At 52.3% G+C, this 21,869-nt stretch overlaps 1 long non-coding RNA gene across 1 annotated transcript in view; it reads left to right on the top strand.

The window, feature by feature from the left end:
- LOC308236735 overlaps positions 1–21,869 on the top strand; it is a 467,360-nt gene that overhangs the window by 152,051 nt on the left and 293,440 nt on the right. The window lies entirely within an intron of this gene.

The raw sequence follows: 21,869 nt of genomic DNA, 5'->3' as shown, positions 1-21,869 counted from the left end.
AATGTCAAGCTCATATTCATACCTGACCCTCAGCAAACCTAGCAGAGGGCTCCTTTGGAATCCTGGGAGCCTGTGCAAAAGGGGTTTGCGATGTGGGAGGAGGGATTTTGAGATCTGGGGACACGGGCAGAGCGGTGGCTGAGGCACTTGCAGCCATGCATGTGGAGGTGGGGGAACACGGGGATGGGGCTGACCTGGCGCCCAAGACCAGGCCTGTGGTCAGGCCCCTGACGGTTGGGTGGGCACAGGGCTGCTGCGGCCTCTGCGTCACCATCCCGGGAGCCCAACAAGGAGGGAGGTCTGGGGCTGTGGTGGGTGGAGGGTCACCCCCACTCCTACTGCCTCCCCGGATGTTGGCCCGCTCTCTAGGGGCCATTGATGGAAGCTCTGTGGTCCATGCAGGGGTGACCCCACACCCTCCCGTGAGGATGGTGGGATCACAGCTCCCATTCGTGGAGTGCAGACCCTGTTTCTCTCACTTAATCTCCGCAGTGGCCCTCGGGGCTCCACGCTGTTACCACGGTCACCGTTCGGGTTGTGTCAGGACCTTAACCCCTCAGTAATGGCGAGCAACAAACAAGAGGGTCGCAGTGACTTTCACCAGGAAGCATTTATTGTCTGTGCATCCAGGTGCTGATCTTGGCTGCACATCCCCACTTCCCCTACACACAGCCCCATTCTCCGCCTCCCCCCGCCCCCCCCCCCCCCCCCCAGGCTGGGGCTTGGTGGCCGTTGGCTGGTCTGGTTTATCGGGAGTGGCTGGGGTGTCTCTGCTCTGCTCTGTGTGCTTCCATCTCTTGGGACCAGCAGACTAGCCGGGCAATGGCCTTCTTTACGATGAGGGCAGAGGGCAGGAGCAAGAGCCCGCCCATGCAGAGTGGATACGTGAATGTGTGAATGGGGTTCATCGCCATTCAGCAGAGCCCCCAGGCTTCAGATCTCTCAGCTCTGGACGCCGGAAAGCCCGCCTGTCGCACCCAGCACCATCTACAGACAAAGCCCGAGGCTCCGGGCACACAGTGTGACCCACCCGCTTAGCAAATGCGTATCCGAGTTAAAGAGTCCACTCAGATCTGAGTCCTCGCTGCGCCTTTTCCCAGCTGTGTGCCCTGGTCACAAATGCTTCGTTGCCGCCTCCCTCAAGCGACAGTAAGGAGGATTCCTACTCAGAGAGAAGATCGTCCCAGGGATAGCCGCTGCTCAGGCCAGGGCTTTGCAAACATCATCTCTATGCTTTCCTACGGATTGGGCAAAGCATACATCTCCATGTGCATTTTACAGGTGGGGACACGCAGGTGGGGACCATAGCCAAGGAGGCTCGCAGGTGACAGCAGGAGGCTAAGGAAGAAACCATCACATTTCCCGCAGTGTTAAGCGCTAAGAGAGAGGTGTGGTCCCTTCACGGGCTGAGGGAGGTGGTCTCTGGAATTACAGGACCCCATACATGTCAGGTCACCCTCCGGCCAGCCCCACCATCCTGCACAGTCCTTGCTCGTCTGCCTTCGGGATCATTCTCAGTGTGCATGGACATAATTATTTAGATGTAGTTCTATCCTGCAGATTTTGAGTCAGCGGATAAACATGTGGGTACCTGTTCATAAGTCACACTATTTAAGCCTTGAGACTGGGTGTCATCACCACGAGGGTGAGTGTGGGCAGAGCGGAGCAGTCCGTTGGGCTCCTCAACACAAGCCCGAATCGTGTGTGTGTATTATTTACTGAGCACTTGCTCTGCTCCAGGCATCCCTTTCACCAGATGCTGCCTCTCTTTAAAACCAGAGCCATCGATCTCCTATTTCTTCTGGAAGTTTGGGAAATGATCCCAACGGAGCCGCCTGTATGTTTGACTGATGTTTTGCAATTCCCGTGTCTGGGTGCCTCCGGTGTTCTGGGCAGCAGAATGGCATCCAACCACTCCATCTCCTGTGTCAGAAATCGGTTGTCCCAGTACCTTCCTTTCAGGCCATTTTCCGTTCCTCTACCACCAGCCCCTTGAAGCCATTTAGTGTCTCTTGATACTGAGTAATCCTGTTTATTTTTTTAAGTTTTAATTTTTTAAAAATCTTTTTATTGATTTCAGAGAGGAAGGGAGAGGGAGAGAGAGATAGAAACATCAATGATGAGAGAGAATCATGAATCAGCTGCCTCCTGCACACCCCACACTATGGATGGAGCCTGCAACCTGGGCATGTGCCCTGATCGGGAATCCAACTGTGACCTCCTGGATCATAGGTTGACCTTCAACCACTGAGCCATGCTAGCCAGGCTTAATTTAAAAAACAAAATTATTAATTAAATTGATTGAGGTGACATTGGTCAATATGAACACATAGGTTTCAGGTGTGGGTTTCTATGTTACAAAATCTGTATATTGCACCATGTGCCCACCACCCAAAGTCAAATCTTCTCCTGTCCCCTTATATGAGGACCCTTCGGTCCGCAGGCCGATGCTCTTTCCACTGAGCCCAACTGGGCAGGGCTCCATTGATGAGAACAGGTAGATTTTCTGTGCTGGCCAGTGTTGGTGGAAATAGGTCTGCAGCCTCGGGGACAGGGTCGCTGAACTTGGTGACTTGCACCAACGTTTGGTGTGAATAATGAAAAGTGCAGGATCACAGTGATGAATCGCCCTCGCCCTCTGTTCCTAGTTTTTCTTTGTGAGGCAGAATGCTGAACCCATATTTTCCAAGAACTGTGTAGGTGGGTTGCTAGGGACAATTGATTTTTAGGGAAGTATTGTTTCTCTGGATGTGGAAATCATGAAGCAAAGAATAGCGTTGAGCAAGAGTCGGCCCCCGGGGACTGGACCTGGGCTAATTGTGGTGCCATGTGTTTGGGCCCCAGCGTTGTCTGAGGCGTCACTTCTGCCTGAGATGGATTTTGCTCCGGACCCAGGGTGATCCTAGGAGCCTTGTTCCAGCCAAATGCCCAACAGATCGGCTAATTCCTAAGGCCATGATTGGTTCTAAGTGAGAAGAGGTGGAGCCTGGCTGGTAGAAGGTCGTGATTGGGTTCTAAGTGAGAAGAGGTGGAGCCTGGCTGGTAGAAGGCCGTGATTGGTTCTAAGTGAGAAGAGGTGGAGCCTGGCTGGTAGAAGGCCATGATTGGTTCTAAGTGAGAAGAGGTGGAGCCTGGCTGGTAGAAAGCCGTGATTGGTTCTAAGTGAGAAGAGGTGGAGCCTGGCTGGTAGAAGGCCATAATTGGTTCTAAGTGAGAAGAGGTGGAGCCTGGCTGGTAGAAGGCTGTGATTGGTTCTAAGTGAGAAGAGGTGGAGCCTGGCTGGTAGAAGGGATGCAGGTCTGTGTGCAAGGACTCCTGAGCTCTGGTTCCCACTCTGTTTCTGGCCTCCTGTGTGACCTTGGGCAAGGCTCCTCACCTCTCTGTGCCTGGAGTTAGGTGGTCTCTGAGGGGTCAGACTCTGGTCTGGGGGAAAGTGGCTGCCCTGAATGAAGGGCCAGCCCTCCCTTAGCCTCCAGCCAGCTGTTGTGTTATGTGGGACCCGTGCTGCCTAATTCAGTTTTGGACTTTGGAATGTAATGAAGTTTCCTGAATTTTTAGGTGGGCAACGAATTCAGAAATGTTTACAACATCCCGTGGGTGTCACCTGTCACCAGATAGAGCCCACAGAATGGTGCCTGGCACCTAGTAAGTGGGATGTGCTGCTCTTCATGGGGTGTCCCAGGCTGGGGGCCAGGATGGGAGGGAAGCACATCTGTTTTGTTTTGTCTGGAAATCAGTACAATCATTTTCTTTTTAAAATTAAGTGATTTCTTTTAAAAATTTTATTGAATTTATTGGGGTGACACTGATTAATAAAATTATATAGGTTTCCGGTGCACCCTTCTATCACACATCATCAGTATATTATATTGTGTGTTCGCCACCCCATGTCAAGTCTCCTTCCATCACCTTTACCCTTTTTACCTCCCCCTACCCCCCTTTCCCTCTGGTAATCACCATGTGGTCTGTGTCTGCGAGTTTTTTCTTTTTCTGTTTTGCTTAATCCCTTCGCCTTTTCCACCCAGCTCCCCAATTTCCCTCCCCTCTGACAGCTGTCAGTCTGTTCTCTGGATCTATGGGTCTGTTTCTACTTTGTTCGTTTATTTTGCTCATTAGATTCCACATACGAGTGAAGTCATCTGGTCCTTGTCTTTCTCCGACTGGCTTGTTTCACTCAGCATGATGTTCTCCAGGTCCACCCACGCTGTCACAAAAGATTTCCTTCTTTTTTACGGCCGAGCAGTGTAGATAAAAAAGCGGTGGCACGTTTACAGCGCAAGCATCTTCAGGGAGCCAGGGGAGCAAAGCCGAACGGAAGCCAGGCCACAAGGTGGCTGTGGCCTAGAGACTCAGGGGCGGGACATGGCCTTCCTCTCCTCAGCGTGGAAGTGTCGGCCCGAGGCCCTGGGCTGGGCCAGCTCATCTCCCCCAGCCCTGCCCCCAGGCCCAGCCACCAGCCCGGCCACCTGGCTCCCTCAGGGAATCACATATTTCAACACATCCACTTTCCACTCAGCAACATGTCTTGTAGACCTTCTGTGTCTGTGCTCATACATCACTAGTATTTTTAAACTGCTGTGTAGTACTCCATGTTTTTTTTTTTTTTTAACTACTCCATATTAATGGACATTTCGCTTTTATCCATTTCCCCTTTTATTTCTATTCCCCTTGAGGTCATAGAATTTCTTTTTCCACTTGTGCCACATGCCACGCCCCCTCCTCCCCTCCTTCTCTCCAGTCTTCCTCTCTCCGTCCTTTGCAGCCATCCATCTCTGATCCATTCCTCAAGCATGTTGTCTATGGGTGCTGGGTGCTGGGTGCTGGTGGACGGGGCAGAATCCCGCGGCCTTGCCTCTCGGAGCCTCAATCCAATGGGAGGCCAGTGAAGAAGCCATTACGGCGGTTCCTGGAAGTGGATTCTACCAGTGGTTTTTTGTTTTTGTTTTTTTAATACTCACCCAAAGATATGTCTTAATTGACAGAGAGAGAGAGAGAGAGAGAAACATCGATCCTATACATGTCAAGACACCCACAACCTAGGCATGTGCCCTGACTGGGGATTGAATCTGCAGTCTTTTTGGTGCATGGTATGATGCCCCAACTAACTGAGCGAGCAGGGCTGCAACAGTCTTTGTAAAGGAGCTCTGTCTGGCCTTAACAGCCTCAGTCACCTGCACAAGCCATGGTTTTGTCCTGTGTAAAGTGGGGGAGGTATCATGTCCTCTTTCTAGGTATGTTGGAGCGTGTAAAATGAGTGTTCCCTGGGAAATACCTAACCTAACCCTAGAATGTGCCTGGCACATGGTAAGTGTTCACTAAATCTCTCTCTCTCTCTCTCTCTCTCTCTCTCTCTCTCTCTCACACACACACACACACACACACACACACACACACCCTCCTTATCCCAGAGGCCTTCCTGGCCACTCTGTACTAACAGTAGCCCCTCTCACTCCCATCTCAGTCTCCAGCTCTTTCTTTATTGATCTCTGTAGCCCTTACCGCCACGTGACCCTCTTGTTTGTTTGTTGACGATCTGCCCCCTGACCCCTCCTGCGCTCCACAAATGCAGAGAACCCTGCTGATTTTGTTTAATGTTTTAGTCCCTAGGACCTGGGTGGGTGCCTAGTAAGTACGTGCTGAATGGATGAGACTCCAGGCCCAGACTCAGGCCCAGACAGGTAGAGAAACCTGCTCAAGGTCACCCAGCTACCGGCAGGCAGGTGGCCAGTCTGGACCCAGAGCCCGTTTTCCAATTTCAGCCATTAACACCTCCCTGCTGGCCAAACAAAAAACCCAAACGACAAATGGACATGAAGCACAGTGACGGCCGCACAGCAAGGACTCAGTCAAGTTAAACGGAAGTAATAGTGATAATAATGCCTTCCGTCTCGGTCCGCTGTCCCGGGCTGCCCTGTTGGGTTGGTCCCCAGCGTTTCTGAGCAATAATCCACGAGTACTAGTCAAAGGGCAGATGCCATCCTGAAGGGGGTTAAGTGGGATGGCGCCAGGCCTGTGGGCTGTGGCCGTGGCTGGATGACAACGGGTCATGCCCCTCCCTGCAGGGCTGCCAGGCTGTGAGAGCACAGGGGTTCTGTGGAAGGCACCTTGGGTGCCCGTGCCCCCACCTGGGAGCATCTGGAACACGCCTGTTTCTTTCCTGGGTGTCCTTTCATTGGCCGTTTTGTTCTTCCTTAAGCCCTGGCTGGGGCGCTGCAGGGACCATGCAGGAAGAGACTGTTACCTGGGCCCCCTCCCAGTTGTCCTGGATGCTGTAAGGTGGCTTTTGCTGTTCCCATTTTTTTTAGATGAGGTGTAAATACGGAGGCTGAGGTGGAACCCAGGCCCGGGAGGACCCCAGTGCCTCCCCTCTGCCTGCTCCGGAGCTGTATGGGGATTCTAACCAGTCCCCAGTTGCTGAGCAGTAACTGCAGGCTAGATGCCATGCCTAAGTTTATTTCTCATTTGCCCCTTGTGGTTTTTAAGCTGTTTTCCCCGGGCCAGGGGCAGTGCGGGGAGGAGGTGCATGGGGCAGGATGCTCTGGCTTGTTACCTGTGCTTCTCTGGATCCGTGAGCTGTGGGGAAGGAACCCACGTGTTGGAGCAGCACCGCCCGGGATTCACATACAAGCGCGGCCTCTTGTTGCCGTGTGCTCTGTGTCTAGTAATCAGCCTCTCTGGGCCTCGGGTTCCATATCTGTAAAAAGGAGCGTGTTCCCTTACTTGGAGGGGACCCTGAGGATGTGAGATGGTAAATATAAAATATGAAGCAAGCTGCCCGGTGCACACTAGGCCATCCATCCATCCACGAGTGTGGCTTTTATTGTTGTTATTGTATTTTAACACACGGTGTTGTACCTAAATGTTACTTCTCTGTCCCTCCCGAGGGTGCAGACCGAGCCTCATTCATCTCGGCACCGCCACCTTCTAACCCAGCTCTTGGCACGTGGTCGAGGGCCCCTCTCAAAGGCCGGGCGCGTGACTGAATGGACACGTGCACAAGCCAACGGGCCACTGGTTTGTCGGGGCCACTCTGGCCGGTTGTCGAGGGATGTGTCTCCTGGAGTCTTATCCCCGGTGGTCAGATTGGAGCCAGGACAAAGCTACGGTTGCTCCATTGTTCCCAGATAACATTTCCTATCTTAACGTCTCCGCGGGGCAGCCTGGGCCACACCCGCCCTCCTGTCCTATCACCCGCCCCCACTTGGACCTGCAGTGCAGAAAGCTTTCCTGTGGCCACCGCCGCTGCTGGTCTCCTCCCCGCCTTCAGTCACAGCCCTGGTTAACGGGGACATTTCTGTCCGGAAGTTTCCATGTTCCCGTGAGGGCCTAGGAAATGTTAAATGAAAATGCTCGACTTGAGCCTGACTCTTCATTGTGTGTCAGCCTCTGAGTCGCCTTGTCTGATGGGTAGGTCAGTCCTCTCCCCAGTCCACCCTGGAAGACACTGAGGCTCCGAAGGGATGGGACTCCTAGTGACAGAGCTGGTTGGTGAGAGAGCCTAGGACCGCCACCCGCTGTGCGCCTAAGCAATGCCTCTCTCTGCCCTTCCCTATTTCCGGATGAGGTTGGAGGGGGTTTCACAAATTGAATGACCCAGGGCACTTTCAAGTCTGCCAGCCCTGGATGCTGTAAGACGCCTAGACATGGTCATACCTGCCCTGTTGGTGACAAGCAGTGGCCTGGAGAACCCTAGTGGCCTCTAGAGATGACACAATTCAGGGTGTTGACACTTTCCCTTCTGCTGTGTTTCCCTTTTCTCTTGAACTTGACTTTTAGACCGGTTGTCCTCAAACCGGGTTTAACATTGAAATCATCAGAGGAATTTAAAAGTCTTGCCACTGGGACCTGACCCCCAACAATGGTGATTTAAGTATCAGCAGTGGGGCCCAGGCTTTGTGGTTGTAACATCTTCCCGGGTGATTCTATAGCAGCGTCGAGAACCACTGGCTTCAGTCCCCCCCTCGCAGGGATGTTGGAAAGCTAGCAATTCCAAATTCTCTGTAGACATAGTCCCCGCCTTCCTAAAGCCAATGTCCACTTGACCTTGCTCACCCTTGCTTAGATTCTTGGCAGCTCACATTTCCGAAGAAGTGACAGTGCTGAACGGGGGAGCAAGGGATCTGTCCCCAAAGCTGTCATGTGTGTACCCCTGTTGTGTGCCAGGCACTGTTCTAAGCACCTTCCATATAGGAACTCCTCCAATACACAGTCCACACAGTAGCGCTTGGAAGCTCTGCTGACATTATCCCCATTTCACAGATGAGAAGGTTGGGCATATATAGATAAGTAACTTGCTCAAGCTGGTAGGGGCAGAGCTGGGATTTGGAGACACAGAGCTGGCTCTGGAGGCACCATCATCACCACGGTGTCTGTTGCTTTGCAGGAGGGTGTGGGGCCGTGTTATACTGGTACCCATAGGGTTGGGGATTCGCTTTCCCCAGTTGATCCTTCATGCTGAGGCAGAGGCATAGCTCTGATCTGTCACTCTGCTATTCCGGAGCATGGGGCCCCCATGGCAACTGTAAGCGACAGGCAAACTCCATGAGGGACACCCTTTCCAGGTGGGTTGTTCGTTCACACTCTGTGTGACACATGCTGTTACTACTACCTGGAGTTCCTCCCTCCCCCCTTTCTCTGCCTGGTGAATGCCTGCTCTCTGATACCTAGCTCAAATATCCTCACCTCTCACTTACGCCGGAGGGTGAGTGATGCCTTCCTCCGTGTTCCCAAGGCTCTCGGTCTCTCCATCCGTGACCACATGGATCACAGCCTTTTTCTCACGAGTCCCTCGAGGAGGGGGTTCTGCCTTGCTCATCTTTGCTCTTGCTTCAGCGTCCATCCTGTTGTCTCCAGCGGATGGCCGGCCTCTCACCCGGAGGCTGACCTCCTTTATCTTAGGTTCTACTGTATTCCAGCCATGGAGACACTATCTCCTTATCTTCTGACAATCAGGATTTTCTGTACGTAATGAATGCTTTCCTTCAAGGTACCTCGGGCGGCAAATTGCATAATTGGTATTTATTGTGTTTTCCTAGATGTTAGATTTCCTAAAATTCCAGGCTGTGATTTTAGAAGAATTTCTGAGCTCCCTGGAAATTTGCCCATTTCCAGCCCCGGGCTCTCTGCATTCCTGAACTTCTCAGGGCCCAGAAGAAAAAAGAGGAAAGCCGATCAGTTCTGGGAATGGCTCTGGGTGAAGAGAGGTTGGTGTCTTGTGTAGTGTTCAGCTTGCTCCCTAAACTGAGCCACATTGGGCAAGGGGAGGCAGGGGCGGCAGGAATGGCTTCTTAGGACCAGGAGTGGAATATGTGCTTTTGTGGAAATGCTAGCAGTTGCTCAGCAAGGAGTGGTAAGGCCCCACCGGGCTCTGATGAGAGTGGGCACACAGGGGTCCCTAGTCAGTTGAGGTGCATTGTTGAGACATCACTATTGCTAAAGTGAGGAGGACAGCAAAGACAAGTTTAACAGACGCTGCTGAATTCTTAGAATTTATTCCACAGAAATGCATGCACAGGGTCAGATGATCCTCAACATTGTTTGAAATAGCAAATGAGACTATCTATGACACCAAAATGCCTCGTTTCTAATCAGGTCACTGGCTATATAAAAACAAACCAACAGGAAAGTGTGACCCAAACTCAAGGGAAAAAATAGTCAACAGAAAACAAAGTAGAACTGAGATTCCAGAGCTACACCCACGTGTGTGTGATCAATTGATTTTTTAAATTCTGTCGTATTTTCTAGAGGGGTTGAGGTCAACAGAAAAATTGAGTGGAAAGTACACAGTTCCCATATATCCCTGTTCCTACATATGCACAACCTTCCTCACTCCCAGAATCCCCCACCAGACTTATCTGTCTGTTCCAACCGACTCACCTACCTTGACCCATCATAATCACCCTGAATCCATACTTGACGTGAGGGTTCACTCTCGGTGTTAGTACATTCAATGGCACATGTGTGATGACATGCATCCACCATTGTCGTCTCCCATGGAATGGATTCACTGTGATAACAACCCCCTGTGCTCCCCTATTCCTTCTGACGAGACACCATTTGAATGCTGCTCAGTTGGGGACTGGTGGATTAAATTGTGTTATGTCCAGAAAATGGAATACAGAAGTAGTGGCTTTACGCAGTGATATGACGCATCCTTGCAGCTCTGTTAACTATCAAAAAGCAATGCCCACCTTCACAGTGTTGATTTACAAAAAGGAGAGCACGCAACAGTGTGGGGCGGGTGCCGGCAATGACACTGACACAGGCGCCCATCCCAAATCCGCTGCCTGCACGCCTGCATCTATGATGAACACATCCTGTTGTGCCTGCGTCTTTGCTGTCTTGGAAGTCCAGGAGACAGACCGCTCCTTGAGGGCAGGGCCTGGTGTGTCCATTTGCCGGGAGACCGCCAAGCCGAGGCTAAGCCCTGAGCCAGGCACCTCAGGGTCTGAGAATGCACAGATCAGTAAACAGACCGGGGGGGATTTTCTTTCCATAAATTCCTTCTATCTGCTCCTCCACAAACACGTGGGAGCCCCGGAAGCCCCCCTCTCCTGGGCACTGCCCCTGACCTCCCCTCCGCTGACCTCTCCTTCGCAGCCTGGAGATGCTCTGCCCTTCAAGCTTCCTCATTATTCCCCAGGTTGCAGACACAAGTCGATGGGGGCCATGACTGAAAGGGACCTTGGAGGTGACAGTATGGAGCCGACACTGCCAGTTAAACCAAGCAGATCTGACTTAATTGATTAATTTTGTTGTGGGAACCAAGAGACCCTGCAGCTGGTACGGGACTTCGACAGGACAGCGCACGGGGGAGCCAGACCTGCTGGGGTTTGAGTCCATGGGGCCGTGTGGCTGCCCGAAAAGGAGGCCAGACGTGCTTCCCCGAGGCTGGCGTGAGGATTGAAGGTGACGGCGCAAGCCAAAGTGCCCTTTGAGGACGGGGACAGTGAAAGTGCCTCCTGGAGGGAGACGGGGAGGAGGGCCTCCGGTTGCTCTCAGGTGCCTGGTCCTTTCTAGAACTCACCATGTGGCTCTCACTCTTCCATTCAGGGCACTTCTCTCGGCCACCCCGCCCGCCCGGGGCTCTCAGCTTAAGCACATAAATTAGCCTGCTCCGCCCGCCCGGCTCTGTTGTGCAGCCAGCCATATGTTTGTTCTTGATAGAGATTCTTATCGGCCGGGTAATATTACCCAGCGAGGGATGACATTTCTTATCAGAGGCCCTGCGGAATCGGAGATAGCAGCTCTTTCTTTTAGCCGCAGCCAGGCCTCCGTGTGTTGGGCTGGCAGGGAAGGCCAGGAGGTGGCCAGGACCCGGGAGAGGGCAGCCTGGGCTGCCATGGGCATCAGCCGGCCCTCATCTCTTAAGACAGCCATTCCCCGTGGCCTGCCTCACGGGAAGTAGGCCATTCTGAGATGTTTGCGTAAGGTAGAGGGCCCTGGCCTGTGAATGAGGAAGGAAGGCAGAGGCATGATGAGGCTGGACCAGCTTGGGGTGAAGGCAGAGCTTGCATGGGTGAGGCCTTGAGCTTGTACAGAGAGCCAGGGGGTTCCCTGCTGCAGAGCCAAGTCCTGGGGCACCTGCCCTGTGGCTCTGCAGGGTGGAGGCAGCGGAGGCCAGGGACCCTCCGATCTGGCTGTGGGAGTAGTGAGGCGTCGGGTGCCCTTTGTGCCCTGTCCAGATCCCCGCTGTCTTTTCCTGCCCTGCTGTGTGCTCAGGAGGCCACCTTGTGTAGCTGCAACGGGACGGATGCCACCCCGAGCTCCTGTGCCCCTGGCTTCTGTGTGGGAGGCGCTGGCAGGAGGGGAGTAAGGTCAGGGGTGTCACTATTCTGTTTCCTCCCTGCTGGGTCTCTGATGGATGCAGGCAAGGCCTACACGAGGGCCCTGTGTTTGGATCCCAGTTCTGGCACGCCCTCGCTGTGTGATATTGGACAAGTTGTTTAACCGCTCTGCGCTCGGTTAAAGTATAGGGATGGTGCCACTTTTTTGCCGTCTCTCACCGCCGCCTCTGGGTCGCACTGGTCTCTGTGCCTCTCTTGCTGTAAGACACTGGAGGAAGGGGCACCGCTGGGTCCACCGGGGCCCGGGCGCGGCCACAGCTCCCTGCGATGAGGCTCCAGGGCAGGTGGAAGAGGCTGGAGTGACCGCCTGATTTCGGTTCTGCAGCTTCTGTTGGGGACATATGCTCAGGCCTGTTCCCCTCCTGACTTTTGGGAAGTCCCGCCCTGCCCAGCCCTGCTCTCAAGGAATAGCCTTGCTGTCGATGGAAAGGCAAAGAGAAGTGCTTTTCCCTCTCCCTGGACTCCTTCCAGCCAGCGGTCCTGCCTCTGTTTCTTTCCCATTGACCCCACTTCCTGTTCCCTTCACTTCCCCTCCTCCCAAGCCCTGAGCCTCATGCTGGGTGTGCTGAGTTTTCCTGTCCCTCCTCCCTCCTCCTGATGGTCAAGTCCAAATGCTGAAAGCACAGCTTGGACCATGTCCCCCTCTACTCAATAGTCTGACATGTAAGGCCGGCCCCAGTGTCACCCCACCATGGATTCCATCCTGGTGGCCTGAACTTCTCCTCGGGGGGGGGGGGGGGCGTCAGTCCTTGAGAGCATCCCTGTCTTTTGAACTTACACTGTCTTCTTTCTTTGACTTTTAATCTCGTCTTTTCTCCTTCGGATGCGGACGGGAGCTGGGGGCTTGGCTCTATCGCGCGTCACAGGTGTTGCATTATGTACAGATCGAAGGCAAGGTCCTCTAGCAGTGACAAGACTGCGACTCACTTTATTGCGATTCTTGCTTTATTGCCATTGTCTCAACCGGAACCGCCGTGTCTTGGAGGCAGGCCTGTCTTCTGCAGCCTTAGCCTTCCCACCTGAGAGATGGTGAGAGGTCATCTCATCTGACGTCCCCGCAGGCTCCCCGGACGGGCTTTGTTTGCCTGGCTGCATTTTAGCCCCTGGTCCTAGATGGACAAGAGGCAGTGGTTACAAGACAGGAAGGGGGTGAGGTCACTTTCCTAGCAGGCTGTGGAGCAGGCCAGGGGCTCTTTAGGATGGTGATAATGCTCCTGATTAATTATCAGGACGAGTCTCCTGTCGTCCTCACTGTCTGGTGGTATAACTGTCCTCCAGTGTGGGGACAGACTGGAGGGCTGGGGCCAGGCTGGGCCGGTGGCCGGCTCCTATCTGCACGTGCCCAGCTGGTTCCGTCCTTGCCTCGGACAGGTCCCTCTGATCTCCCCGCGCACAATGGATGGCAGGGAAAGAGAAACTTCCTGGCCTGGGTGATACCAATGGGAAGGAAGCAGCTGGCTTTGATGGGCCAAGGAAACAGAACCCGGGGAGAGTGATAACCCCTGGCTAGTCTGAGTCTCTCGTTAACTGGGGGACGTGGGGGTGCAGATTACTTTTGGGGGTGGTGGGAGTGTGTGACTTCCTACAGAGGTGATCTAGAACAGGGTGGCATTGACCAGCAGGAGGGGAAGAGCCTGAGTTTGAGGGTCCCTAGGTTTGGAGTTTCCATCAGCGACGTACTGGGAGTGATGTACTCTGTCCTCTGGTTTCTTTATGGTGGCAAAGTGGAGTTTGCTGGACATTCCCCCCCAGTCCACAGTAAATGCTACGGCCATGACCTGTGCTGAAGGTGAGGCTAACAAGAACCAGAGGGAGAACTTGACAGTTCTTTGGAGCTCACCGAGCTTACATGGGGACTGAGGCCCAGGTCAAGGTCACACCGCCGGTTGCGCCACAAACCACCCCACCACTTAGTGGCTTCACACAAGAGCTGTTTATTTTCTCATAATCGTGGAGGGCGGCTGAGTCCTGCCGGGCGGTTCTTCTGCTCCTCGTGGACTCACCCGAGGCTGCGGTGGCCGCATTCATGGGCAGCTCTCAAAGGGGTGGCTGCAGTGGCCGGGGCCTCTCTTCCATCAGTGGTCTAGCCCAAGCTGCTTTTCAGGATGGCGGCCGCATCTCCAGTGGGTACCGTGGAAGCTGCCCGGCCACCCAGGCGCGAGGCGCAGAGCCAGCACGCAACCTGCCCTCGCATTCTAATGGTCGGGCAGCCACAGGCCAGCCCCAACTCAGTGGCAGGAGAAATCCACCCCCTTTCAGTTCAGCGGGAGAAACCGCATGCATGTTCAGAGGTGGGAGGAATGCTGGGCAGTCATCACTGACTCAGGGCCCCCGGGGCGCAAGGCACTTTCCGTGGTGGTGACTCCCAGTCTCTCCTCGCCTAACCTCTCGGGCTCTCTGTGATAATGTGCGGCGAGCACGGCGAGGAATTCTGGAGCCAGCCTGTCTGGTTTCCAGCCCTGCCGCTGCCACCAGCTGGCTGTGTGACCCGAGGCTAGCTGCTTACTCTCTGCGTGCCCTAGGTTCTTCCAGGAAAATGGGGATGATATTAGCATTAGGGTAGAGCATGTGTGAAGATGAACTGTAATATGTGTGTGTGCGGGGGTGCATATGCCTGCCTGCATGTATGTATACATATGCACATGTGCACATATGTATATGTGAATATATAGGGTATCCCCAAAACTGTCTACACACAATATCTGTAGATTCTATTACATTTTGAAAATGAAATGTATTTCAGTAAACACCGCCTTTATCATTATTTAAGGTGTGTATACATATTTTGTGGATGTCCTGTAGGCATACTCATACACGTAAGTGTATCTGTATTTGTGTGTACACAGCTATGTTTATATACACACATGTGTTTGTGTATATATATACACACACACACATAGATATATAAATTTAGTGCATAGCTCGTAAAGATTTGTCCCTTTTTATACATATGTTTGCAGCCTGCAGGGAAGTCCCAGCTTGCCTTGCCCTGGGCCTGGTCCCAGTGTTTCCCAGAGAATTTTTAAGTTGGACCTCAGAGCTGGCGCCCAGGACTTCACCAGCCCATGCCGGGGGCTTCTCCCTCCCGGGAGGCTTCCCACGCCTGCCCTTGGATGTAGCAAAAGCACCGGTGGGCCCTGGTAAAAGAGTGTCTCCGCGCCCCTCCCCTGGCCAGCTGACACTGGGGGTCTGAAGCTTTGGCCAGTGGCTCCGGGTTATTTTGATGGAAAGTCCCACCGCCCACACGGCTTCTGCTCCTGGCCCGTCGCCAGGCTGCCCGCCTCCAGGGGCACCACCTTCACTGATGAAGATGTTCTCCTCCGCCTCCCGGCGACACCTAACGCATGGGGCTCCCGCACAGCCGGGATCTCAGAGGGGCGCGGAGCACAGGCGGTTTCATGCTTGGTTTCTTGTCTCACTGAGCTTGCCCACGTCGCTGAGAACCACACGGCGTCCTCACCTCACCTCTTCCCGGCCGAGCTGAGGTCAGGGGTAGCTCTGGGTGGCCAGACACCCTGGGCCTCCCTCCCTTTCATCATGAGCTGATTTCCCCCCAAGGAGCAGCGTCTGGGCGATGTGACTCCCATTGCTCTGTTAGTTCCCTGAGTCGTCCCACTAAGAGAAAACAACGGACATTTATTTATTATTATTGTTATTATTTTTAAAAATATATTTTTATTGATTTCAGAGAGGGAGGGATAGAGGGAGAAAGATAGAAACATCAATGATGGGAGAGAATCATTGATCAGCTGCCTCCACTGGGGATCAAGCGTGCAACCTGGGCATGTGCCCTGACCGGGAATTGAACCCATGACCTCCTGGTTCATAGGTCGACACTCAACCATTGAGCCCCATCGTTCGGGTGCAACTGCCAATTTATTGAGCATCTATGCTGTCTGCATATTTTGCTCTAATTATTACCTGCAGGCAAGATGTTACTGTCCTGAAACTAGGAGATAACAAAGAATTTGCCAAAAGGCACACAGAGCCGGCATTCAAACCCTGGTCCCCCTAGCTGGAATGCTTGTCTCTTTCTGATATGTCAGAGCTGAGATGCATACGATTTCTCTTCAAGGTGGTAGGACCTAAGCACTTGCCTTTCACGTTGGTGAACAAACCTTGCAGAGAAAATGATTTTCCCCTCAGAACATACGGACTGTCCTTGGGGTTGTCAACATTCCGGAAAGCCAGGCGCTGCCCTGAGCCGGCCGCGTTGGAAGGCACCGAAGGCTTGAGCCGGGCTGGGGACCACGCTGCTCACTGCCTTTCTGTCCAGTCCTTCAGCTGCAAACATGTTTTCTTCCCCACGCTTTGGCATCCGTCATGATTCAAAATCCCAGGCAGTCAACCCTTGTAGAAAGGGGTTCAGATCTGGGCACTAAATTACCCCGGTTGTGTGTGCAGGGCTGTGCCACGGCAGAGGGCTTTCCAAATTTTAGCTGATCCTCCCAGCTCCCTGGAGAGGGTACCCACTTTGCAGCTGAGGAAAACAGGCTTCCTGTGGAGTTACCAGCGTAGCTTTTAAGCCCAGCTACCACTCTCATCACGGCTACCAGGAGTCCTGTTTAAGAGACGGTTAGCTGCGTGTGTGAGAAGTATAATCGAGGCTGCATTCCAATAAGGGACTATGAGTCCTTTTTTCTTTATTTTTTTTTTAAGTATTTGTATTGATAAGGGACAGGGAGAGAGAGAGATAGAAACATCAATGATGAGAGAGAATCACCAATCAGCTGCCTCCTGCACTCCCCACACTGGGGATGGAGACCATAACCCGGGCACGTGCCCTGACTGGGAATCGAACCAGGACCTCCTGGTTCGTAGGTCGACGCTCAATCACTGAACGACACTGGCTGGGGGATGACTCTTTTCTTAATGAGCTGATGGTCCCCTGTGCCGGGATTTTAACCCTCTGCCTCACCCCCCTCCGCTGTCTGGTACATCCCCCAGTGCCTGGCTCGCGATGGACTCTTCCTAAGGATGCGTTGGCTAAATGAATGAACAGCGATTCCACGTTACCAGTCAGACCCCGTGGGATTACGGAACTCCCGTCTGGGCACATTTGTACTTCATTTCTTATTACAAAGCATTATCTTTCTCCTCCAGAAAACCCCCCAAAGCCAGACAAACTAAAGGAAGAAGCAAAAACCCCTCCGTGGTCACTCAGAGGTGACGAATTAAATGAAAGGATGCGTGTACAGGTTGTCCCCCCGAAATCTATACACACTTTCACAGCTGATAGCTCACTTTGCAAAGTGAAATACACGTGAACAAACACTGTCTTTGTAGTGATTCAAAGTGGGTGTATGCATTTTGGGGGGGCACCTTACAGAGGCACTCGTCATTGTTGGGTTGCATGCACATTAGCTTGTAAACTATCTTCCCACGTCCATGTCTGCTCCCCCGCCACCCCCCACCCCCGCTGGGTGGCTCAGACACCGAGCTTCGCCGCTGCTCAGTCATATGTGACAGAGTTCCTCCCATTTTTCTTCAGCATGAATTCAGCTGTTCCTATTATAATCAGCGCCTTAGTGAATATTCTCATCGTTAAATCTCTGTGACTCGTAGTTTCCTATTTATTGGGATATATTCCCATAAAATAGAATGGCTGAAGCAAGGACCATTTAGGCTGTGTTGTTCGCCACAGTGCCCTTCAGGAAGTCTGGACCCGTCTCTCCTCCCCCCACCATCTCCTGAGCCCTACGCCGCCCGGACACCTGGATGAATGGGCGCTTTGCAGCCTCTATTCTTTGGCACAGGTCCCAGCACCAGACGCGTGCTGTTCTCAGCTCACCTGTTCCTTCTTCAGAGGACCCCTGCCCCGTGGACTGCGGGGTGCCCCGCTGTTCCCCTCCCAGCCCTTGATTTTTGTAACGCATGTCTCCATGGAATTAAATCATGATTTGTAGCGTTTGGCGCTGAGCCCGAGTGGGTCTGGTCCGCTGTTACGTCCTGGCGGCCGGCACGGCACGGCGTGGCACGTTACAATGGTCAGAAGTAAGGGCTCCTGAAAGACCCTGATCTGCTGTGGCTCAGCCGCTTGGTTCACGAGTCTTCCCTTCCTCATCTGAGCGAGCACGCAACCCGCCTGGCACTGTGAGGGTGATGTTTAAACGAGATACGGTGTGAGGAGGGCGCAGCACGCAGTTTAACACACGGCGTCGGTGCCTGGGGTGTGGTTCGTGGGTGCTCGCAGGCGCTACTCTGCGCTGGGCCCTGTTCCGCGTGCTTTATGTCAAAATCACATGAAACGGAATTTCAATGTCCATAAAGTTTTATTGGAACACAGCTTGCCCTTTCGTTACACAGTTTGTGGTGGCTTTTATTGTACCGTGGCGGGATGAGTAACCGGGACGAGATGGTGTAACCCTCAGCGCCCAGAATATTTACGATGTACCCCCGCGGAAAGAGGTTGCTGGCTCGGGTTGCAGTATGAGCTCATCTAATGTTGCGTAAGGCCGCTGTCATGGTCACCATCCCCATTGTACACGGGAGGAACAGAGGGACGGAGAGGTTAGGAAATGGGCCTGGAGTCACCCCCGGCCTGGAGGTGGTAAAGGTGGGGTTTGGTTCGCAGAGTGGGCTCTACCTGGTTGCACCCTCGCGCAGGTTATTGGTGTTTGCAGGTGAGGGACGTGAGGCATGAAGAGGTGAAGCCAGCCTTAGCCGGTGTGGCTGGGTGGATAGAGTGTCGGCCTGCGGACCTAAGGGTCCCTCCCAGGTTTGATTCCGGTCAAGGGCAGCCCCTGGTCAGGACTTGTGCAGAAGGCAACCAATCGATGTGTTTCTCTCACATCGATGTTTCTCTCTGTCTTTTCCTCTTGTTCCACTCTCCCTAAAAATCAATGGAAAAATATCCTCGGGTGAGAATTAACAAACAAACAAACAAACAGAGGTGAAGTGGTGAATGGCAGCATCAGGATTCAGGACCCGTGCAGGGACCTCCGAGGTCTCGGCCCTTCTGTCACCCGGGGCTCTTTCTACCCCTCCAGGCTCCTATTATCTATCACCTGCTAACCGCAGGACCAGACACACACAGGCATTCAACATGCCCTTAAAAATGCAGGCGCCCGAAACCAGGGAAATATGATGACAACACTAGATATGGCTGTGGGCTTTCTCCTAAATACCAGCTTCGTAAATGTTTGTGGAAGGAAGGAATGGGTCTGGTGAACGGCTCCTGAACTCTTAGGAGTTTTGACTCTGGAGGCAGGACAGGGACCTGGGAGAAACGCAGCAACCCCATGACCTGGTCATGGGAAGGAGACCTTGCTGGGCACCAATTATGTTCTTCAGGTGGTGGTGGGGCGGGGGGGGGGGGTGTCTCTCGCCACAATGCCACACACCCTTCCGTTCACATTCCACTGCGGGAAACTGTGTTTTCCGGGCATCGCGACGGGCTCTACTTTTGTGGATTCCAAATGTTTGGTTTCTTTAAATAGCTTTGTTGAGATTTAATTTAGATGCCATACAATTTCCCAATCTTAGAACATTTTCACCACCTCAAAAAAAAAAAAAAAAAAAAAAAAAAAAAAGTCCGTAACCTGTCGCCTCCGCAGCCCCCTCCCAGGCTTAGGCACCTGTCATTGCTTTATGCATTTGCCTATTCTGGACATTTCATGGGAAGGGAGTCCTACACAATGGGGTCTTTCCTGCCCAGCTTCTTTCACTTAGCGTGATGTGTTCAAGGCTCCAACTTCACGGTGTCTCAGCATCTGTACTTCCCGTGTACCCTTCCTTTCTGTGTCTGAATAATGTTCCCTTGTATGACTGTAAGGCCACGTTTTATTTGCTCATTCTTCGCCAGGTGGTGGACACGGGGCTGTTTTTATTTTTTTTTTTTTTTGGGGGGGGGGTCATTATGCATAATGCCGCTCGGAGAGTTTACGCACAAGATTCTGAGTGGATGTGTGTTTTCATTTTCCTCAAGTATCGATGCCCAAGTGGAATTGCTGAGTCATAGGGTAACTCAGTGTGTAACTTTCTGAGGACCTGCCAGGCTGTTTCCCAAGGCGTCTGCACTGTTTTTCATTCCCACTAGGAACTGCCGGTTCTTGCTCATAATTCATACTCCCCTTTATTTTTTTAAAATGTGTTTTATTGATTTTTAGAGAGAGAGGAAGGAAGAGGGATAGAGAGATAGAAACATCGATGAGAGAGGAACATCGTTGATCGGCTGCCTCCTGCACAGCCCCTACTGGGAATGGAGCAGGCAACCCGGGCATTTGCCATGACCGGAAATCGAACCATTGATTCCTGGGTCGACACCCAACCACTGAGTCACACCAGCCAGGCCATACTCCTCTTTAAACACAACGTGATTCCATGTATAAGTGTTTAGAGCAGCCGTGGGCAAACTACAGCCCGTGGGCCGGATCCGGCTGTTCTATCCGGTTCTCTTGCTCTCCCCTCCGCTCCTTTACTTTGAATTTATATTAGTTCACACAAACACTCCATCCATGCTTTTGTTCCGGCCCTCCGGTCCAGTTTAAGAACCCATGGTGGCCCTCGAGTCAAAAAGTTTGCCCACCCCTGGTTTAGAGAATGCCTAATTAATCCACGGGGCTAGGTTGCCTCTGGAAGGGGGGCAGAGACGATGAGGGGAAGGGCAGTGTCTGGGTGAGGGGAATGCATTCTGTGTCTTGGTGGTTTTGTGTTTTGAGTCTATGCATCTGTCAAAACTCATCGAACTGTTCACTTAAGATCTGGATGTTTCATTATGTGTTGATTATGTCTACATGGAAAAAAAATACAAATTGAAAAAAAAAAAAACATAGATGGAGGGGGAAAGAGGAAAAACTATGTATTATCTGAGGACATGACTTCTTACCACCTTCCCCTGGACAGAGGGCCTGGGCCTGGCAGGCAAGGCCAAGGGTAAATGTCTTTTAATTGATGTGATGAACTGCATCTCCACAGGGAGCCTTGTTAACACCAAGGGGGAGGCAAAGGAGGTTGTTTTTCACTCTCCCAACAGGGGATGTCTGGGAGGGGGGTGTGTGGGCACTTGGAGGGCCCGCCCCTGCAGTGGGGGAGGGGGGCGTGGAAGGTCTGATTCCAGGCCTTTCTGCAGAGAAGAGCTGCATTTCCCTTTGGCATTAAGATACATTTTTTAAAAATCATTTTCTCAGTTGCTACAAAACATATTCTCCAAAGCCAGCCTGACTTTTTTTTTTTTTTTTGAAAGACTGCCTCATCCACCAGAACCCAGCATTTAGACAGAACACTCCAACTCTGCCTAAATGTATCAGGGGCTGCTGATCAGGGGACAACAGGATACAAACAAAAAAGAAGTGAAGGGTGTGGTCTCTCTCCCTTAGACTCTGCAAACCAATTTCATGGTTTGACATAAATTCACCGAAGATTAGGATTGGGCGAGTGAGCGCCACTAACTGCCCACGTACAAACATCAGTATTATAACATTTTTGATACATTGCACAAATTGCATCATCTTACTTGGAGGCTAAGAAAGAGCCTGTATTTCGCTAGGAAAAAAAAAAAAAAAACATGCGATGCACGACACAGTTATTTGGGGCAAGATGTGATTCCATGTGTGTTTCTGTTTTCCTTATTGCTCATCCGTGATTTCTGACTTCCGATGACCATTTATTGCTTGTGAATTAAATTAGTTGCTAAAAAAGTATTTTGCTGCCCTGGCTGGTGTGGCCCAGTTGGGTGGGCACTGTACCGTGCACCAAAAAGTTGCCAGTTCGATTCCTGGTCAAGGGCACATGCCCAAGTTTTGGACTCTATCCCCTGTGGCTGATAGATGTTTCTCTCTCTCTTTTTTTTCCTCTCTCAAAATCTATAAAAATATATTTTTAAAAATTACTTTGGTTCTCTCACTGGTTGGAGCTACCATAGGCTCCCCTCTCTCCAGAGCAGACCCCCCTCCCCTCTGCCACCCTCACAGCTTATGAATTTAAGGCAGCTCTGCATAATGCATTGACCCTGAACTTTGGGGTTAGCTAGGTCAGGGTTTGATCCTAGACTCTTAAGGAAGTCACGGATCCTTTTTGCATCTT

Source organism: Plecotus auritus, assembly GCF_963455305.1.
Source record: "Plecotus auritus genome assembly, chromosome: 11".
Classification (NCBI taxonomy): Eukaryota; Metazoa; Chordata; class Mammalia; order Chiroptera; family Vespertilionidae; genus Plecotus; species Plecotus auritus.
The sequence above is the reverse complement of the archived record's forward strand: the minus strand, read 5'-3'. Positions and strand labels throughout refer to the sequence as shown.